The sequence below is a fragment of the Cinclus cinclus genome, chromosome 11 (assembly GCF_963662255.1).
Source record: "Cinclus cinclus chromosome 11, bCinCin1.1, whole genome shotgun sequence".
Classification (NCBI taxonomy): domain Eukaryota; kingdom Metazoa; phylum Chordata; class Aves; order Passeriformes; family Cinclidae; genus Cinclus; species Cinclus cinclus.
The window spans coordinates 24,985,189-25,005,530 of NC_085056.1; positions in this window are offsets into that span (position 1 = coordinate 24,985,189).

The window sequence follows — 20,342 nt, forward strand, 5'->3', positions numbered from 1 at the left end:
CACGGATGAACTCTGACAGCATGGGGACCTATAGAAGCAAGGAACCATTATGACACCATGAAGGCCAAGAATCAAATGGTTCATTGTAAGACCAAGTGGCCTAAAAGGGCTTGGAATGCATGGTGACACCACAGAGGTTAAGAGAAGCAAGGAACCATTGTGACCCAAGGGAGGCTAACAATCTAATGATCCATTGTGACACCAGGGGTTGTAATAGGGCCAGGGATGAATTGTGAAAGCATGGGCCACAATAAAAACATGGAAATATTATGACACCTTAGTGGCCAAGACTCAAATGATTCATTGTAACACCAAGTGGCCTTAAAGGACATGGAATGCATTGTGACACCACAGGGGCTAAGAGAAGCAAGGAACCATTGTGACCCAATGGAGGCGAACAATCTAATGATCCCTTGTGACACCAGGGGGCCGAAAATGGCCAGGGATGGATTGTTCCAGCACGGGGACCAATAGAAGCAAGGATCAATTATGCCACCATGGAGGCCAAGAATCAAATGATTCATTGTGACATCAAGTGGCCTAAAAGGGCATGGAATGCATTGTGACACCACAGGGGCTAAGAGAAGCAAGGAACCATTGTGACCCAATGGAGGCTAATAATCCCAGGATCCCATTTGACACCAGGGGGCGTCAAAGGGACAGGGATGAATTGTGACAGCATGGGGCCCAATAGAAACAAGGAAACATTATGCCACCATGGAGGCCAAGAATCAAATGATTCATTGTGACATCAAGTGGCCTAAAAGGGCATGGGATGCATTGAGACTCCACAGGGTTTAAGAGAAGCAAGGAACCATTGTGACCCAAGGGAGGCTAACAATCTAATGATCCCTTGTCACACAAGGTGTTGTAAAAGGGCCAGGGATGAATTGTGAAAGCATGGGGCACAATAAAAACATGCAAATATTATGACACCATAGAGGCCAAGAATCAAATGATTCATTGTAACACCAAGTGGCCTAAAAGGGCATGGGATGCATTGTGACACCACAGAGGTTAAGAGAAGCAAGGATCCATTGTGACCCAATGCAGGCTAACAATCTAATGATGCCTTGTGGCACCAGGGGGTATAAAAAGGGCCAGGGATGGATTGTTACAGCACGGGGACCAATAGAAGCAAGGTTCTATTATGCCACCATGGAGGCCAAGAATCAAATGATTCATTGTGACATCAAGTGGCCTAAAAGGGCATGGGCTGCATTGTGACACCACAGGGGTTAAGAGAAGCAAGGAACCATTGTGACCCAATGCAGGCTAATAATCTAAGAATCCCTTTTGACACCAGGGGGCGCAAAAGGACCACGGATGAACTCTGACAGCATGGGGACCTATAGAAGCAAGGAACCATTATGACACCATGAAGGCCAAGAATCAAATGGTTCATTGTAAGACCAAGTGGCCTAAAAGGGCTTGGAATGCATTGTGACACCACAGAGGTTAAGAGAAGCAAAGAACCATTGTGACCCAAGGGAGGCTAACAATCTAATGATCCATTGTGACTCCAGGGGTTGTAATAGGGCCAGGGATGAATTGTGAAAGTATGGGCCACAATAAAAACATGGAAATATTATGACACCTTAGTGGCCAAGACTCAAATGATTCATGGTAACACCAAGTGGCCTAAAAGGGCATGGAATGCATTGTGACACCACAGGGGCTAAGAGAAGCAAGGAACCATTGTGACCCAATGCAGGCGAACAATCTAATGATCCCTTGTGACACTAGGGGGCCGAAAAAGGACAGGGATGGATTGTTACAGCACGGGGACCAATAGAAGCAAGGATCAATTATGCCACCATGGAGGCCAAGAATCAAATGATTCATTGTGACATCAAGTGGCCTAAAAGGGCATGGAATGCATTGTGACACCACAGGGGCTAAGAGAAGCAAGGAACCATTGTGACCCAATGGAGGCTAATAATCCCAGGATCCCATTTGACACCAGGGGGCGTCAAAGGGACAGGCATGAATTGTGACAGCATGGGGCCCAATAGAAACAAGGAAACATTATGCCACCATGGAGGCCAAGAATCAAATGATTCATTGTGACATCAAGTGGCCTAAAAGGGCATGGGATGCATTGAGACTCCACAGGGTTTAAGAGAAGCAAGGAACCATTGTGACCCAAGGGAGGCTAACAATCTAATGATCCCTTGTCACACAAGGTGTTGTAAAAGGGCCAGGGATGAATTGTGAAAGCATAGGGCACAATAAAAACATGGAAATATTATGACACCATAGAGGCCAAGAATCAAATGATTCATTGTAACACCAAGTGGCCTAAAAGGGCATGGGATGCATTGTGACACCACAGAGGTTAAGAGAAGCAAGGAACCATTGTGACCCAATGCAGGCTAACAATCTAATGATGCCTTGTGACACCAGGGGGTATAAAAAGGGCCAGGGATGGATTGTTACAGCACGGGGACCAATAGAAGCAAGGTTCTATTATGCCACCATGGAGGCCAAGAATCTAATGATTCATTGTGACACCAAGTGGCCTAAAAGGGCATGGGCTGCATTGTGACACCACAGGGGTTAAGAGAAGCAAGGATCCATTGTGACCCAATGGAGTCTAACAATCTAAGAATCCCTTTTGACACCAGGGGGCCCAAAAGGTCCAGGGATGAATTGTGAAAGCATGGGGCCCAATTAAAACCTGGTACAATTATGCCACCATGGAGGCCAAAAATCAAATGATTCATTGTGACATCAAGTGGCCTAAAAGGGCATGGGCTGCATTGTGACACCACAGGGGTTAAGAGAAGCAAGGAACCATTGTGACCCAATGCAGGCTAATAATCTAAGAATCCCTTTTGACACCAGGGGGCGCAAAAGGACCACGGATGAACTCTGACAGCATGGGGACCTATAGAAGCAAGGAACCATTATGACACCATGAAGGCCAAGAATCAAATGGTTCATTGTAAGACCAAGTGGCCTAAAAGGGCTTGGAATGCATTGTGACACCACAGAGGTTAAGAGAAGCAAAGAACCATTGTGACCCAAGGGAGGCTAACAATCTAATGATCCATTGTGACACCAGGGGTTGTAATAGGGCCAGGGATGAATTGTGAAAGCATGGGCCACAATAAAAACATGGAAATATTATGACACCTTAGTGGCCAAGAATCAAAAGATTCATGGTAACACCAAGTGGCCTAAAAGGGCATGGAATGCATTGTGACACCACAGGGGCTAAGAGAAGCAAGGAAACATTGTGACCCAATGCAGGCGAACAATCTAATGATCCCTTGTGACACCAGGGGGCCGAAAATGGCCAGGGATGGATTGTTACAGCACGGGGACCAATAGAAGCAAGGATCAATTATGCCACCATGGAGGCCAAGAATCAAATGATTCATTGTGACATCAAGTGGCCTAAAAGGGCATGGGATGCATTGAGACTCCACAGGGTTTAAGAGAAGCAAGGAACCATTGTGACCCAAGGGAGGCTAACAATCTAATGATCCCTTGTCACACAAGGTGTTGTAAAAGGGCCAGGGATGAATTGTGAAAGCATAGGGCACAATAAAAACATGGAAATATTATGACACCATAGAGGCCAAGAATCAAATGATTCATTGTAACACCAAGTGGCCTAAAAGGGCATGGGATGCATTGTGACACCACAGAGGTTAAGAGAAGCAAGGAACCATTGTGACCCAATGGAGGCTAATAATCCCAGGATCCCATTTGACACCAGGGGGCGTCAAAGGGACAGGGATGAATTGTGACAGCATGGGGCCCAATAGAAACAAGGAAACATTATGCCACCATGGAGGCCAAGAATCAAATGATTCATTGTGACATCAAGTGGCCTAAAAGGGCATGGGATGCATTGAGACTCCACAGGGTTTAAGAGAAGCAAGGAACCATTGTGACCCAAGGGAGGCTAACAATCTAATGATCCCTTGTCACACAAGGTGTTGTAAAAGGGCCAGGGATGAATTGTGAAAGCATAGGGCACAATAAAAACATGGAAATATTATGACACCATAGAGGCCAAGACTCAAATGATTCATTGTAACACCAAGTGGCCTAAAAGGGCATGGGATGCATTGTGACACCACAGAGGTTAAGAGAAGCAAGGAACCATTGTGACCCAATGCAGGCTAACAATCTAATGATGCCTTGTGACACCAGGGGGTATAAAAAGGGCCAGGGATGGATTGTTACAGCACGGGGACCAATAGAAGCAAGGTTCTATTATGCCACCATGGAGGCCAAGAATCTAATGATTCATTGTGACACCAAGTGGCCTAAAAGGGCATGGGATGCATTGTGACACCACAGGGGTTAAGAGAAGCAAGGATCCATTGTGACCCAATGGAGTCTAACAATCTAAGAATCCCTTTTGACACCAGGGGGCCCAAAAGGTCCAGGGATGAATTGTGAAAGCATGGGGCCCAATTAAAACCTGGTACAATTATGCCACCATGGAGGCCAAGAATCAAATGATTCATTGTGACATCAAGTGGCCTAAAAGGGCATGGGCTGCATTGTGACACCACAGGGGTTAAGAGAAGCAAGGAACCATTGTGACCCAATGCAGGCTAATAATCTAAGAATCCCTTTTGACACCAGGGGGCGCAAAAGGACCACGGATGAACTCTGACATCATGGGGACCTATAGAAGCAAGGAACCATTATGACACCATGAAGGCCAAGAATCAAATGGTTCATTGTAAGACCAAGTGGCCTAAAAGGGCTTGGAATGCATTGTGACACCACAGAGGTTAAGAGAAGCAAAGAACCATTGTGACCCAAGGGAGGCTAACAATCTAATGATCCATTGTGACACCAGAGGTTGTAATAGGGCCAGGGATGAATTGTGAAAGCATGGGCCACAATAAAAACATGGAAATATTATGACACCTTAGTGGCCAAGAATCAAAAGATTCATGGTAACACCAAGTGGCCTAAAAGGGCATGGAATGCATTGTGACACCAGAGGGGCTAAGAGAAGCAAGGAAACATTGTGACCCAATGCAGGCGAACAATCTAAGGATCCCTAGTGACACCAGGGGGCCGAAAATGGCCAGGGATGGATTGTTACAGCACGGGGACCAATAGAAGCAAGGATCAATTATGCCACCATGGAGGCCAAGAATCAAATGATTCATTGTGACATCAAGTGGCCTAAAAGGGCATGGGATGCATTGAGACTCCACAGGGTTTAAGAGAAGCAAGGAACCATTGTGACCCAAGGGAGGCTAACAATCTAATGATCCCTTGTCACACAAGGTGTTGTAAAAGGGCCAGGGATGAATTGTGAAAGCATGGGGCACAATAAAAACATGGAAATATTATGACACCATAGAGGCCAAGAATCAAATGATTCATTGTAACACCAAGTGGCCTAAAAGGGCATGGGATGCATTGTGACACCACAGAGGTTAAGAGAAGCAAGGAACCATTGTGACCCAATGCAGGCTAACAATCTAATGATCCCTTTTGACACCAGGGGGCCCAAAAGGTCCAGGGATGAATTGTGAAAGCATGGGGCCCAATTAAAACCTGGTACAATTACGCCACCATGGAGGCCAAGAATCAAATGATTCATTGTGACATCAAGTGGCCTAAAAGGGCATGGGATGCATTGTGACACCACAGGGGTTAAGAGAAGCAAGGAACCATTGAGACCCAATGCCGGCTAACAATCTAAGAATCCCTTTTGACACCAGGGGGCGCAAAAGGACCACGGATGAACACTGACAGCATGGGGACCTATAGAAGCAAGGAACCATTATGACACCATGAAGGCCAAGAATCAAATGGTTCATTGTAAGACCAAGTGGCCTAAAAGGGCTTGCAATGCATTGTGACACCACAAAGGTTATGAGAAGCAAGGAACCATTGTGACCCAAGGGAGGCTAACAATCTAATGATCCATTGTGACACCAGGGGTTGTAATAGGGCCAGGGATGAATTGTGAAAGCATGGGGCACAATAAAAACATGGAAATATTATGACACCTTAGTGGCCAAGACTCAAATGATTCATTGTAAGACAAAGTGGCCTAAAAGGGCATGGGATGCATTGTGACACCACAGCGGCTAAGAGAAGCAAGGAACCATTGTGACCCAATGCAGGCTAAAAATCTAAGAATCCCTTGTGACACCAGGGGGCCGAAAATGGCCAGGGATGGATTGTTACAGCACGGGGACCAATAGAAGCAAGGATCAATTATGCCACCATGGAGGCCAAGAATCAAATGATTCATTGTGACATCAAGTGGCCTAAAAGGGCATGGAATGCATTGTGACACCACAGGGGCTAAGAGAAGCAAGGAACCATTGTGACCCAATGCAGGCTAACAATCTAATGATCCCTTGTGACACCAGGGGTTGTAAAAGGCCCAGTGATGGATTGTTACAGCACGGGGACCAATAGAAGCAAGGATCAATTATGCCACCATGGAGGCCAAGAATCAAATGATTCATTGTGACATCAAGTGGCCTAAAAGGGCATGGGCTGCATTGTGACACCACAGGGGTTAAGAGAAGCAAGGATCCATTGTGACCCAAGGGAGGCTAACAATCTAATGATCCCTTGTGACACCAGGGGTTGTAAAAGGCCCAGTGATGGATTGTTACAGCACGGGGACCAATAGAAGCAAGGATCTATTACGCCACCATGGAGGCCAAGATTCAAATGATTCATTGTGACATCAAGTGGCCTAAAAGGGCATGGGCTGCATTGTGACACCACAGGGGTTAAGAGAAGCAAGGAACCATTGTGACCCAATGCAGGCTAATAATCTAAGAATCCCTTTTGACACCAGGGGGCGCAAAAGGACCACGGATGAACTCTGACAGCATGGGGACCTATAGAAGCAAGGAACCATTATGACACCATGAAGGCCAAGAATCAAATGGTTCATTGTAAGACCAAGTGGCCTAAAAGGGCTTGGAATGCATGGTGACACCACAGAGTTAAGAGAAGCAAGGAACCATTGTGATCCAAGGGAGGCTAACAATCTAATGATCCATTGTGACACCAGGGGTTGTAATAGGGCCAGGGATGAATTGTGAAAGCATGGGCCACAATAAAAACATGGAAATATTATGACACCTTAGTGGCCAAGACTCAAATGATTCATTGTAACACCAAGTGGCCTTAAAGGGCATGGAATGCATTGTGACACCACAGGGGCTAAGAGAAGCAAGGAACCATTGTGACCCAATGCAGGCGAACAATCTAATGATCCCTTGTGACACCAGGGGGCCGAAAATGGCCAGGGATGGATTGTTCCAGCACGGGGACCAATAGAAGCAAGGATCAATTATGCCCCCATGGAGGCCAAGAATCAAATGATTCATTGTGACATCAAGTGGCCTAAAAGGGCATGGAATGCATTGTGACACCACAGGGGCTAAGAGAAGCAAGGAACCATTGTGACCCAATGGAGGCTAATAATCCCAGGATCCCATTTGACACCAGGGGGCGTCAAAGGGACAGGGATGAATTGTGACAGCATGGGGCCCAATAGAAACAAGGAACCATTATGCCACCATGGAGGCCAAGAATCAAATGATTCATTGTGACATCAAGTGGCCTAAAAGGGCATGGGATGCATTGAGACTCCACAGGGTTTAAGAGAAGCAAGGAACCATTGTGACCCAAGGGAGGCTAACAATCTAATGATCCCTTGTCACACAAGGTGTTGTAAAAGGGCCAGGGATGAATTGTGAAAGCATGGGGCACAATAAAAACATGCAAATATTATGACACCATAGAGGCCAAGAATCAAATGATTCATTGTAACACCAAGTGGCCTAAAAGGGCATGGGATGCATTGTGACACCACAGAGGTTAAGAGAAGCAAGGAACCATTGTGACCCAATGCAGGCTAACAATCTAATGATGCCTTGTGGCACCAGGGGGTATAAAAAGGGCCAGGGATGGATTGTTACAGCACGGGGACCAATAGAAGCAAGGTTCTATTATGCCACCGTGGAGGCCAAGAATCAAATGATTCATTGTGACATCAAGTGGCCTAAAAGGGCATGGGCTGCATTGTGACACCACAGGGGTTAAGAGAAGCAAGGAACCATTGTAACCCAATGCAGGCTAATAATCTAAGAATCCCTTTTGACACCAGGGGGCGCAAAAGGACCACGGATGAACTCTGACAGCATGGGGACCTATAGAAGCAAGGAACCATTATGACACCATGAAGGCCAAGAATGAAATGGTTCATTGTAAGACCAAGTGGCCTAAAAGGGCTTGGAATGCATTGTGACACCACAGAGGTTAAGAGAAGCAAAGAACCATTGTGACCCAAGGGAGGCTAACAATCTAATGATCCATTGTGAAACCAGGGGTTGTAATAGGGCCAGGGATGAATTGTGAAAGCATGGGCCACAATAAAAACATGGAAATATTATGACACCTTAGTGGCCAAGACTCAAATGATTCATGGTAACACCAAGTGGCCTAAAAGGGCATGGAATGCATTGTGACACCACAGCGGCTAAGAGAAGCAAGGAAACATTGTGACCAAATGCAGGCGAACAATCTAATGATCCCTTGTGACACTAGGGGGCCGAAAATGGACAGGGATGGATTGTTACAGCACGGGGACCAATAGAAGCAAGGATCAATTATGCCACCATGGAGGCCAAGAATCAAATGATTCATTGTGACATCAAGTGGCCTAAAAGGGCATGGAATGCATTGTGACACCACAGGGGCTAAGAGAAGCAAGGAACCATTGTGACCCAATGCAGGCTAACAATCTAATGATCCCTTGTGACACCAGGGGTTGTAAAAGGCCCAGTGATGGATTGTTACAGCACGGGGACCAATAGAAGCAAGGATCTATTATGCCACCATGGAGGCCAAGAATCAAATGATTCATTGTGACATCAAGTGGCCTAAAAGGGCATGGGCTGCATTGTGACACCACAGGGGTTAAGAGAAGCAAGGAACCATTGTGAACCAATGCAGGCTAACAATCTAATGATCCCTTGTGACACCAGGGGTTGTAAAAGGCCCAGTGATGGATTGTTACAGCACGGGGACCAATAGAAGCAAGGATCTATTATGCCACCATGGAGGCCAAGAATCAAATGATTCATTGTGACATCAAGTGGCCTAAAAGGGCATGGGCTGCATTGTGACACCACAGGGGTTAAGAGAAGCAAGGAACCATTGTGACCCAATGCAGGCTAATAATCTAAGAATCCCTTGTGACACCAGGGGGCCGAAAATGGCCAGGGATGGATTGTTACAGCACGGGGACCAATACAAGCAAGGCTCAATTATGCCACCATGGAGGAAAAGAATCAAATGATTCATTGTGACATCAAGTGGCCTAAAAGGGCATGGAATGCATTGTGACACCACAGGGGCTAAGAGAAGCAAGGAACCATTGTGACCCAATGCAGGCTAACAATCTAATGATCCCTTGTGACACCAGGGGTTGTAAAAGGCCCAGTGATGGATTGTTACAGCACGGGGACCAATAGAAGCAAGGATCAATTATGCCACCATGGAGGCCAAGAATCAAATGATTCATTGTGACATCAAGTGGCCTAAAAGGGCATGGAATGCATTGTGACACCACAGGGGCTAAGAGAAGCAAGGAACCATTGTGACCCAATGCAGGCGAACAATCTAATGATCCCTTGTGACACCAGGGGTTGTAAAAGGCCCAGTGATGGATTGTTACAGCACGGGGACCAATAGAAGCAAGGATCAATTATGCCACCATGGAGGCCAAGAATCAAATGATTCATTGTGACATCAAGTGGCCTAAAAGGGCATGGGCTGCATTGTGACACCACAGGGGTTAAGAGAAGCAAGGAACCATTGTGACCCAATGCAGGCTAACAATCTAATGATCCCTTGTGACACCAGGGGTTGTAAAAGGCCCAGTGATGGATTGTTACAGCACGGGGACCAATAGAAGCAAGGATCTATTATGCCACCATGGAGGCCAAGAATCAAATGATTCATTGTGACATCAAGTGGCCTAAAAGGGCATGGGCTGCATTGTGACACCACAGGGGTTAAGAGAAGCAAGGAACCATTGTGACCCAATGCAGGCTAATAATCTAAGAATCCCTTTTGACACCAGGGGGCGCAAAAGGACCACGGATGAACTCTGACAGCATGGGGACCTATAGAAGCAAGGAACCATTATGACACCATGAAGGCCAAGAATCAAATGGTTCATTGTAAGAGCAAGTGGCCTAAAAGGGCTTGGAATGCATTGTGACACCACAGGGGTTAAGAGAAGCAAGGAACCATTGTGACCCAAGGGAGGCTAACAATCTAATGATCCATTGTGACACCAGGGGTTGTAATAGGGCCAGGGATGAATTGTGAAAGCATGGGCCACAATAAAAACATGGAAATATTATGACACCTTAGTGGCCAAGACTCAAATGATTCATTGTAACACCAAGTGGCCTTAAAGGGCATGGAATGCATTGTGACACCACAGGGGCTAAGAGAAGCAAGGAACCATTGTGACCCAATGCAGGCGAACAATCTAATGATCCCTTGTGACACCAGGGGTTGTAAAAGGCCCAGGGATGGATTGTTACAGCACGGGGACCAATAGAAGCAAGGATCAATTATGCCACCATGGAGGCCAAGAATCAAATGATTCATTGTGACATCAAGTGGCCTAAAAGGGCATGGAATGCATTGTGACACCACAGGGGCTAAGAGAAGCAAGGAACCATTGTGACCCAATGGAGGCTAATAATCCCAGGATCCCATTTGACACCTGGGGGCGTCAAAGGGACAGGGATGAATTGTGACAGCATGGGGCCCAATAGAAACAAGGAACCATTATGCCACCATGGAGGCCAAGAATCAAATGATTCATTGTGACATCAAGTGGCCTAAAAGGGCATGGGATGCATTGAGACTCCACAGGGTTTAAGAGAAGCAAGGAACCATTGTGACCCAAGGGAGGCTAACAATCTAATGATCCCTTGTCACACAAGGTGTTGTAAAAGGGCCAGGGATGAATTGTGAAAGCATGGGGCACAATAAAAACATGCAAATATTATGACACCATAGAGGCCAAGAATCAAATGATTCATTGTAACACCAAGTGGCCTAAAAGGGCATGGGATGCATTGTGACACCACAGAGGTTAAGAGAAGCAAGGAACCATTGTGACCCAATGCAGGCTAACAATCTAATGATGCCTTGTGACACCAGGGGGTATAAAAAGGGCCAGGGATGGATTGTTACAGCACGGGGACCAATAGAAGCAAGGTTCTATTATGCCACCATGGAGGCCAAGAATCAAATGATTCATTGTGACATCAAGTGGCCTAAAAGGGCATGGGCTGCATTGTGACACCACAGGGGTTAAGAGAAGCAAGGAACCATTGTGACCCAATGCAGGCTAATAATCTAAGAATCCCTTTTGACACCAGGGGGCGCAAAAGGACCACGGATGAACTCTGACAGCATGGGGACCTATAGAAGCAAGGAACCATTATGACACCATGAAGGCCAAGAATCAAATGGTTCATTGTAAGACCAAGTGGCCTAAAAGGGCTTGGAATGCATTGTGACACCACAGAGGTTAAGAGAAGCAAAGAACCATTGTGACCCAAGGGAGGCTAACAATCTAATGATCCATTGTGACACCAGGGGTTGTAATAGGGCCAGGGATGAATTGTGAAAGCATGGGCCACAATAAAAACATGGAAATATTATGACACCATAGAGGCCAAGACTCAAATGATTCATGGTAACACCAAGTGGCCTAAAAGGGCATGGAATGCATTGTGACACCACAGGGGCTAAGAGAAGCAAGGAAACATTGTGACCCAATGCAGGCGAACAATCTAATGATCCCTTGTGACACCAGGGGGCCGAAAATGGCCAGGGATGGATTGTTACAGCACGGGGACCAATAGAAGCAAGGATCAATTATGCCACCATGGAGGCCAAGAATCAAATGATTCATTGTGACATCAAGTGGCCTAAAAGGGCATGGAATGCATTGAGACTCCACAGGGTTTAAGAGAAGCAAGGAACCATTGTGACCCAAGGGAGGCTAACAATCTAATGATCCCTTGTCACACAAGGTGTTGTAAAAGGGCCAGGGATGAATTGTGAAAGCATGGGGTACAATAAAAACATGCAAATATTATGACACCATAGAGGCCAAGAATCAAATGATTCATTGTAACACCAAGTGGCCTAAAAGGGCATGGGATGCATTGTGACACCACAGAGGTTAAGAGAAGCAAGGAACCATTGTGACCCAATGCAGGCTAACAATCTAATGATCCCTTTTGACACCAGGGGGCCCAAAAGGTCCAGGGATGAATTGTGAAAGCATGGGGCCCAATTAAAACCTGGTACAATTACGCCACCATGGAGGCCAAGAATCAAATGATTCATTGTGACATCAAGTGGCCTAAAAGGGCATGGGATGCATTGTGACACCACAGGGGTTAAGAGAAGCAAGGAACCATTGAGACCCAATGCAGGCTAACAATCTAAGAATCCCTTTTGACACCAGGGGGCGCAGAAGGACCACGGATGAACACTGACAGCATGGGGACCTATAGAAGCAAGGAACCATTATGACACCATGAAGGCCAAGAATCAAATGGTTCATTGTAAGACCAAGTGGCCTAAAAGGGCTTGGAATGCATTGTGACACCACAAAGGTTATGAGAAGCAAGGAACCATTGTGACCCAAGGGAGGCTAACAATCTAATGATCCATTGTGACACCAGGGGTTGTAATAGGGCCAGGGATGAATTGTGAAAGCACGGGGCACAATAAAAACATGGAAATATTATGACATCTTAGTGGCCAAGACTCAAATGATTCATTGTAAGACCAAGTGGCCTAAAAGGGCATGGGATGCATTGTGACACCACAGCGGCTAAGAGAAGCAAGGAACCATTGTGACCCAATGCAGGCTAAAAATCTAAGAATCCCTTGTGACACCAGGGGGCCGAAAATGGCCAGGGATGGATTGTTACAGCACGGGGACCAATAGAAGCAAGGAACCATTATGACCCAATGCAGGCTAACAATCTAATGATCCCTTGTGACACCAGGGGTTGTAAAAGGCCCAGTGATGGATTGTTACAGCACGGGGACCAATAGAAGCAAGGATCTATTATGCCACCATGGAGGCCAAGAATCAAATGATTCATTGTGACATCAAGTGGCCTAAAAGGGCATGGGCTGCATTGTGACACCACAGGGGTTAAGAGAAGCAAGGAACCATTGTGACCCAATGCAGGCTAATAATCTAAGAATCCCTTTTGACACCCGGGGGCGCAAAAGGACCACGGATGAACTCTGACAGCATGGGGACCTATAGAAGCAAGGAACCATTATGACACCATGAAGGCCAAGAATCAAATGGTTCATTGTAAGACCAAGTGGCCTAAAAGGGCTTGGAATGCATGGTGACACCACAGAGGTTAAGAGAAGCAAAGAACCCTTGCGACCCAAGGGAGGCTAACAATCTAATGATCCATTGTGACACCAGGGGTTGTAATAGGGCCAGGGATGAATTGTGAAAGCATGGGGCACAATAAAAACATGGAAATATTATGACACCTTAGTGGCCAAGACTCAAATGATTCATGGTAACACCAAGTGGCCTAAAAGGGCATGGAATGCATTGTGACACCACAGCGGCTAAGAGAAGCAAGGAAACATTGTGACCAAATGCAGGCGAACAATCTAATGATCCCTTGTGACACTAGGGGGCCGAAAATGGACAGGGATGGATTGTTACAGCACGGGGACCAATAGAAGCAAGGATCAATTATGCCACCATGGAGGCCAAGAATCAAATGATTCATTGTGACATCAAGTGGCCTAAAAGGGCATGGAATGCATTGTGACACCACAGGGGCTAAGAGAAGCAAGGAACCATTGTGACCCAATGGAGGCTAATAATCCCAGGATCCCTTTTGACACCAGGGGGCGTCAAAGGGACAGGGATGAATTGTGACAGCATGGGGCCCAATAGAAACAAGGAACCATTATGCCACCATGGAGGCCAAGAATCAAATGATTCATTGTGACATCAAGTGGCCTAAAAGGGCATGGGATGCATTGAGACTCCACAGGGTTTAAGAGAAGCAAGGAACCATTGTGACCCAAGGGAGGCTAACAATCTAATGATCCCTTGTCACACAAGGTGTTGTAAAAGGGCCAGGGATGAATTGTGAAAGCATGGGGCACAATAAAAACATGCAAATATTATGACACCATAGAGGCCAAGAATCAAATGATTCATTGTAACACCAAGTGGCCTAAAAGGGCATGGGATGCATTGTGACACCACAGAGGTTAAGAGAAGCAAGGAACCATTGTGACCCAATGCAGGCTAACAATCTAATGATGCCTTGTGGCACCAGGGGGTATAAAAAGGGCCATGGATGGATTGTTACAGCACGGGGACCAATAGAAGCAAGGTTCTATTATGCCACCATGGAGGCCAAGAATCAAATGATTCATTGTGACATCAAGTGGCCTAAAAGGGCATGGGCTGCATTGTGACACCACAGGGGTTAAGAGAAGCAAGGAACCATTGTGACCCAATGCAGGCTAATAATCTAAGAATCCCTTTTGACACCAGGGGGCGCAAAACGACCACGGATGAACTCTGACAGCATGGGGACCTATAGAAGCAAGGAACCATTATGACACCATGAAGGCCAAGAATGAAATGGTTCATTGTAAGACCAAGTGGCCTAAAAGGGCTTGGAATGCATTGTGACACCACAGAGGTTAAGAGAAGCAAAGAACCATTGTGACCCAAGGGAGGCTAACAATCTAATGATCCATTGTGACACCAGGGGTTGTAATAGGGCCAGGGATGAATTGTGAAAGCATGGGCCACAATAAAAACATGGAAATATTATGACACCTTAGTGGCCAAGACTCAAATGATTCATTGTAACACCAAGTGGCCTAAAAGGGCATGGAATGCATTGTGACACCACAGGGGCTAAGAGAAGCAAGGAACCATTGTGACCCAATGCAGGGGAACAATCTAATGATCCCTTGTGACACCAGGGGTTGAAAAAGGCCCAGTGATGGATTGTTACAGCACGGGGACCAATAGAAGCAAGGATCAATTATGCCACCATGGAGGCCAAGAATCAAATGATTCATTGTGACATCAAGTGGCCTAAAAGGGCATGGGCTGCATTGTGACACCACAGGGGTTAAGAGAAGCAAGGAACCATTGTGAACCAATGCAGGCTAACAATCTAATGATCCCTTGTGACACCAGGGGTTGTAAAAGACCCAGTGATGGATTGTTACAGCACGGGGACCAATAGAAGCAAGGATCTATTATGCCACCATGGAGGCCAAGAATCAAATGATTCATTGTGACATCAAGTGGCCTAAAAGGGCATGGGCTGCATTGTGACACCACAGGGGTTAAGAGAAGCAAGGAACCATTGTGACCCAATGCAGGCTAATAATCTAAGAATCCCTTTTTACACCCGGGGGCGCAAAAGGACCACGGATGAACTCTGACAGCATGGGGACCTATAGAAGCAAGGAACCATTATGACACCATGAAGGCCAAGAATGAAATGGTTCATTGTAAGACCAAGTGGCCTAAAAGGGCTTGGAATGCATGGTGACACCACAGAGGTTAAGAGAAGCAAGGAACCATTGTGACCCAAGGGAGGCTAACAATCTAATGATCCATTGTGACACCAGGGGTTGTAATAGGGCCAGGGATGAATTGTGAAAGCATGGGCCACAATAAAAACATGGAAATATTATGACACCTTTGTGGCCAAGACTCAAATGATTCATTGTAACACCAAGTGGCCTAAAAGGGCATGGAATGCATTGTGACACCACAGGGGCTAAGAGAAGCAAGGAACCATTGTGACCCAATGCAGGGGAACAATCTAATGATCCCTTGTGACACCAGGGGGCCGAAAATGGCCAGGGATGGATTGTTACAGCACGGGGACCAATAGAAGCAAGGATCAATTATGCCACCATGGAGGCCAAGAATCAAATGATTCATTGTGACATCAAGTGGCCTAAAAGGGCATGGAATGCATTGTGACACCACAGGGGCTAAGAGAAGCAAGGAACCATTGTGACCCAATGCAGGCTAACAATCTAATGATCCCTTGTGACACCAGGGGTTGAAAAAGGCCCAGTGATGGATTGTTACAGCACGGGGACCAATAGAAGCAAGGATCAATTATGCCACCATGGAGGCCAAGAATGAAATGATTCATTCTGACATCAAGTTGCCTAAAATGGCATGGGCTGCATTGTGACACCACAGGGGTTAAGAGAAGCAAGGAACCATTGTGAACCAATGCAGGCTAACAATCTAATGATCCCTTGTGACACCAGGGGTTGTAAAAGGCCCAGTGATGGATTGTTACAGCACGGGGACCAATAGAAGCAAGGATCTATTATGCCACCATGGAGGCCAAGAATCAAATGATTCATTGTGACATCTAGTGGCCTAAAAGGGCATGGGCTGCATTGTGACACCACAGGGGTTAAGAGAAGCAAGGAACCATTGTGACCCAATGCAGGCTAATAATCTAAGAATCCCTTGTGACACCAGGGGGTCGAATATGGCCAGGGATGGATTGTTACAGCACGGGGACCAATAGAAGCAAGGAGCAATTATGCCACCATGGAGGCCAAGAATCAAATGATTCATTGTGACATCAAGTGGCCTAAAAGGGCATGGAATGCATTGTGACACCACAGGGGCTAAGAGAAGCAAGGAACCATTGTGACCCAATGCAGGCTAACAATCTAATGATCCCTTGTGACACCAGGGGTTGTAAAAGGCCCAGTGATGGATTGTTACAGCACGGGGACCAATAGAAGCAAGGATCAATTATGCCACCATGGAGGCCAAGAATCAAATGATTCATTGTGACATCAAGTGGCCTAAAAGGGCATGGGATGCATTGTGACACCACAGGGGTTAAGAGAAACAAGGAACCATTGTGACCCAATGCAGGCTAATAATCTAAGAATCCCTTTTGACACCAGGAGGCGCAAAACGACCACGGATGAACTCTGACAGCATGGGGACCTATAGAAGCAAGGAACCATTATGACACCATGAAGGCCAAGAATCAAATGGTTCATGGTAAGACCAAGTGGCCTAAAAGGGCTTGGAATGCATGGTGACACCACAGAGGTTAAGAGAAGCAAGGAACCATTGTGACCCAAGGGAGGCTAACAATCTAATGATCCATTGTGACACCAGGGGTTGTAATAGGGCCAGGGATGAATTGTGAAAGCATGGGCCACAATAAAAACATGGAAATATTATGACACCTTAGTGGCCAAGACTCAAATGATTCATTGTAACACCAAGTGGCCTTAAAGGGCATGGAATGCATTGTGACACCACAGGGGCTAAGAGAAGCAAGGAACCATTGTGACCCAATGCAGGCGAACAATCTAATGATCCCTTGTGACACCAGGGGTTGTAAAAGGCCCAGTGATGGATTGTTACAGCACGGGGACCAATAGAAGCAAGGATCAATTATGCCACCATGGAGGCCAAGAATCAAATGATTCATTGTGACATCAAGTGGCCTAAAAGGGAATGGAATGCATTGTGACACCACAGGGGCTAAGAGAAGCAAGGAACCATTGTGACCCAATGGAGGCTAATAATCCCAGGATCCCATTTGACACCAGGGGGCGTCAAAGGGACAGGGATGAATTGTGACAGCATGGGGCCCAATAGAAACAAGGAACCATTATGCCACCATGGAGGCCAAGAATCAAATGATTCATTGTGACATCAAGTGGCCTAAAAGGGCATGGGATGCATTGAGACTCCACAGGGTTTAAGAGAAGCAAGGAACCATTGTGACCCAAGGGAGGCTAACAATCTAATGATCCCTTGTCACACAAGGTGTTGTAAAAGGGCCAGGGATGAATTGTGAAAGCATGGGGCACAATAAAAACATGCAAATATTATGACACCATAGAGGCCAAGAATCAAATGATTCATTGTAACACCAAGTGGCCTAAAAGGGCATGGGCTGCATTGTGACACCACAGGGGTTAAGAGAAGCAAGGAACCATTGTGACCCAATGCAGGCTAATAATCTAAGAATCCCTTTTGACACCAGGGGGCGCAAAAGGACCACGGATGAACTCTGACAGCATGGGGACCTATAGAAGCAAGGAACCATTATGACACCATGAAGGCCAAGAATCAAATGGTTCATTGTAACACCAAGTGGCCTAAAAGGGCTTGGAATGCATTGTGACACCACAGAGGTTAAGAGAAGCAAAGAACCATTGTGACCCAAGGGAGGCTAACAATCTAATGATCCATTGTGACACCAGGGGTTGTAATAGGGCCAGGGATGAATTGTGAAAGCATGGGCCACAATAAAAACATGGAAATATTATGACACCTTAGTGGCCAAGACTCAAATGATTCATTGTAACACCAAGTGGCCTAAAAGGGCATGGAATGCATTGTGACACCACAGGGGCTAAGAGAAGCAAGGAACCATTGTGACCCAATGGAGGCTAATAATCCCAGGATCGCATTTGACACCAGGGGGCGTCAAAGGGACAGGCATGAATTGTGACAGCATGGGGCCCAATAGAAACAAGGAAACATTATGCCACCATGGAGGCCAAGAATCAAATGATTCATTGTGACATCAAGTGGCCTAAAAGGGCATGGGATGCATTGAGACTCCACAGGGTTTAAGAGAAGCAAGGAACCATTGTGACCCAAGGGAGGCTAACAATCTAATGATCCCTTGTCACACAAGGTGTTGTAAAAGGGCCAGGGATGAATTGTGAAAGCATAGGGCACAATAAAAACATGGAAATATTATGACACCATAGAGGCCAAGAATCAAATGATTCATTGTAACACCAAGTGGCCTAAAAGGGCATGGGATGCATTGTGACACCACAGAGGTTAAGAGAAGCAAGGAACCATTGTGACCCAATGCAGGCTAACAATCTAATGATGCCTTGTGACACCAGGGGGTATAAAAAGGGCCAGGGATGGATTGTTACAGCACGGGGACCAATAGAAGCAAGGTTCTATTATGCCACCATGGAGGCCAAGAATCTAATGATTCATTGTGACACCAAGTGGCCTAAAAGGGCATGGGATGCATTGTGACACCACAGGGGTTAAGAGAAGCAAGGATCCATTGTGACCCAATGGAGTCTAACAATCTAAGAATCCCTTTTGACACCAGGGGGCCCAAAAGGTCCAGGGATGAATTGTGAAAGCATGGGGCCCAATTAAAACCTGGTACAATTATGCCACCATGGAGGCCAAGAATCAAATGATTCATTGTGACATCAAGTGGCCTAAAAGGGCATGGGCTGCATTGTGACACCACAGGGGTTAAGAGAAGCAAGGAACCATTGTGACCCAATGCAGGCTAATAATCCCAGGATCCCATTTGACACCAGGGGGCGTCAAAGGGACAGGCATGAATTGTGACAGCATGGGGCCCAATAGAAACAAGGAAACATTATGCCACCATGGAGGCCAAGAATCAAATGATTCATTGTGACATCAAGTGGCCTAAAAGGGCATGGGATGCATTGAGACTCCACAGGGTTTAAGAGAAGCAAGGAACCATTGTGACCCAAGGGAGGCTAACAATCTAATGATCCCTTGTCACACAAGGTGTTGTAAAAGGGCCAGGGATGAATTGTGAAAGCATAGGGCACAATAAAAACATGGAAATATTATGACACCATAGAGGCCAAGAATCAAATGATTCATTGTAACACCAAGTGGCCTAAAAGGGCATGGGATGCATTGTGACACCACAGAGGTTAAGAGAAGCAAGGAACCATTGTGACCCAATGCAGGCTAACAATCTAATGATCCCTTGTGACACCAGGGGGTATAAAAAGGGCCAGGGATGGATTGTTACAGCACGGGGACCAATAGAAGCAAGGTTCTATTATGCCACCATGGAGGCCAAGAATCTAATGATTCATTGTGACACCAAGTGGCCTAAAAGGGCATGGGATGCATTGTGACACCACAGGGGTTAAGAGAAGCAAGGATCCATTGTGACCCAATGGAGTCTAACAATCTAAGAATCCCTTTTGACACCAGGGGGCCCAAAAGGTCCAGGGATGAATTGTGAAAGCATGGGGCCCAATTAAAACCTGGTACAATTATGCCACCATGGAGGCCAAGAATCAAATGATTCATTGTGACATCAAGTGGCCTAAAAGGGCATGGGATGCATTGTGACACCACAGGGGTTAAGAGAAGCAAGGAACCATTGTGACCCAATGCAGGCTAATAATCTAAGAATCCCTTTTGACACCAG